The following is a 3,431-nucleotide window of genomic DNA, read 5'->3' on the forward strand; positions in this document are numbered from 1 at the left end:
TAATATTTGAGGAAATATTGATGAATTAATCTCTGTAACTGTGTAGATGAAGGTTGGAGTATATATCCACTACTATGTTTTTGAAAAAATCTCCTATGTAAAGGCAGTTTTTTTACAACTATATGAGTGCCTGGCGGGGTGTTCTGTGATTTTGTGTACTACAGTTGACCTAAAAGTTGCTTTTATTCCTTATAGAAATTACAAAACCATGTTAGATACAATCAGGGACATGTGACCAATAAGAAAATGCTATTTGTATCAAAGAAATTCATTAGGAAACCATTCTAACATATACAAATTTGTCTGTGACAGGGCCTGACATTTTAGGGGTGAAATGCGTATAAAAATGTATTTATTTCAATCATAAAAACATGCTGAGATGGCACGATATGTGTTTCATATAGATTAACATGACCTCCATATGACTCAACGTTCAGATTTAAGAATAATATATTTTTTTCACTCAAGATTTTTACAAGTGGAAATGTACATTTCTGGTAGAATGTCACATTTGCTCCGCCCTCCTTTCCCTGTTATTTTCCACGCCATTTGATGAACCACTACAACATAAAGCCTATAGGTAGAAAATACTGCGCACAACAATAAACTGAATATAAGAATATTTAATGATGTAAGTACTGTGTGAGAAAGCCCTAACCACACCCCCTAGTGGCACGTAGCATACGTAGCACAGTTAGGAGTGGACATTTTGTCTCGACAGCAGTATGTTACAAATCAGGCTGGCTGGACTGTTTATTCAGCTTTGTATATGTTTTACCAGTGTGTAAATGATTACGGGTTAGTTTCCATATATAATTTGTATTTGTAATCTATATTATTGTTCTGAATGTCGACATTTGCCCGTAAATTGAACGCATTTTAAACTGCGTCGCAAACGAAAGTGAAACTGAAAGTGAATCAAATAATAAGTGCATTTCTATTAGAATACAAATGATTATGTTCACTTCCTAATTACATATCACCCGGTTTGTTCAATATGTTTGAAATGTCAAATTTGATGACGTTGCATTTTTCCCTGCATGTAATATTGAGCATACGCAACAATCGCGCAATCTGCTTGTAATTGTTTCCTTTATTTACTAATATAATTGGCAAATAATGTATGTTAATTAATATATTACTTAATAACTGAATGTTTGTGTCATTTACTGATATATTTACCACTGTTTTCTTTGTATCTCTTCTGTCTATTATAGACCACATGTGTGAAGTAACATATACAAATCTCCTTTGATTAAACAAGTTAAATTGGGATTCCCCCTCCTGTTTCTCTTACCGGAAACACACACCACCATCTTGGCTGCACTACACCTGAACCCACTGAGCGTCCCATACGCTCGTATAACTGCCTTTATAAAAGCAAGAGCATATAACCATAGTACATTTAACTGAGTTACACTCAAGTGCAAATTTACTCAAATAATGACGTTACTTCAGTAAAGTTTACTGATAGTGTAATCTAAAAAGATTAACATCTGTACTTCCCGTGCCTAAAAGAAGTAAACTTCAAGTTTATTTTATTAAGCATACTTACGTAAAGTTCAAGTATACTTTATGTAGTAAGTATACAAATATCAGTGTACTAGTCGTATACATGTAAGTGTACTATTTCAATACTCCTTGGGACTAAATTGGCCCACTTTCTAGTATATAACAGCATACTTTTAAGTATACTTTAAGTATAACAGTAGTAAATATTGAGTACACAACTAGTTTACATATATGTTTTTAGTTTGTACTGCAACTATACTAAAAGTGAACTTATAAGTATACTAATAGTTTACTAATTAAATACGTGTAGCATTTTTAGTACACTTTGAAGTATAGTCTCAGTAAACTACTAGTTTAGTAGTTTTATACTGCAAGTATACTCATAAGTTTTCTTTAAGTTAACTTTAGATAATATTTTAAGTATACTACTATGTCCCTATTTAGGTATTAATTTGTATATATGTGTTTTTTGTTATATGAATATCTGAACATACAAAATATCAAAAGAAAGAACAGGTTATCTGCTTGTAAACAAAAACAGTTTATTCTAGCGTCATGCATTCTCTTTTATAAAAACACTTGAATGTGGGTACGTTTCATAAAAAACAAAAATCAATATTTTGAAAGACTACGAATTGGATAATCAAAACGTAGATGGAGTTGATCAACACCCCAAAGCTCTTCATGGGTCAACATTGTATTCCATAAGGTGTTACACAGTTTTAAATGCTGTTTTATGTCTGATGATCAGAGATGGGTCTGGCTGCAGACCATGGGCGAACAGGAAATAGCCTACGTCACTTCCACTCAGTGTTGCCAAGTCCACGGTATTCCCTCGGAATTGGGCTACTTTAAAATCTGTTGCCGTGGGTTGTTTTTCATGTCCACGGGTTGAAGAGAACCCAATAGACAGTGAATATGGGTCTAGGCTAAAACAAGGCTGAATTTGGGCTGTCAGTGAAAATTTAATAGACGTCTAACCATAGCCCAAGAATAGACCAGTAATCAAATAGACAGCTAATGAATGCCTACATATATACATCTAATAGTCAACAAAATGCCATTTCATCCAAACAAATTAAATATACAGCTTTTATTAAGAAAAATACAATTTGTAACAAATTGGACAACTTAAGACAATACAAAATGATAAAAATACAAAAGAATTGATGAAAAAATAAAATATAAATACAACACACTTAAATATAAATATGATCAAATTTTTTGGAATTTTTAACAACTTAAAGGGGTCCTATTATGCTCTTTTACAAAGTCTTGATTTTGTTTTGGGGGTGTACTAGAACATGCTCTCATGCTTGGTGGTTCGAAAAACGCATTATTCATAACAACACAGTGATAGCTGCTGTAACTAAAAAGTAGCCCAGTACACACATTAACCACAAATGTACATGGAATAATAAATTCACCCCTACCGTTTTATTACATTATGTTTTCTGTTTCTACTGTTTAGGTTTTAATGCTGAATTGCACATCTGAGCTCTTTGCACTATTTTAATACTGCTGCAAACTTTTTATAATTTATAATTTTATATTGCCATTTTAAATAATTTGTATTCTTAAGCTTTACTGTCAATTTGGAAGTTTCAAAATAAACTGATCAAAATAAACAATACAATGACAAAGATATTCTATTCAAATAGCCCATGCCCTCTCTTTATCTAACAAGCCATTGTTCAGTCATAAATTCAATATAATAATTAAAATAAATGATGTACTTTGTCAAAGATGAGAGTTTTAGTGAGGAAATTTTTTTTTGGATAGTTTTTGTTTTGTTTTTTACCATTGCTGCCTGGATCTTTTCAATTTCCAGCTGCTTTTCCAGATGTTAAAACTCCTCCTCAGTTTCTCCAATTCTTCTGAGTGTGTTCACTGTATAAATTAATATGGATTCATCTTTG

Source organism: Sinocyclocheilus anshuiensis, unplaced genomic scaffold (genome assembly GCF_001515605.1).
Source record: "Sinocyclocheilus anshuiensis isolate Anshui unplaced genomic scaffold, SAMN03320099.WGS_v1.1 scaffold872, whole genome shotgun sequence".
Classification (NCBI taxonomy): domain Eukaryota; kingdom Metazoa; phylum Chordata; class Actinopteri; order Cypriniformes; family Cyprinidae; genus Sinocyclocheilus; species Sinocyclocheilus anshuiensis.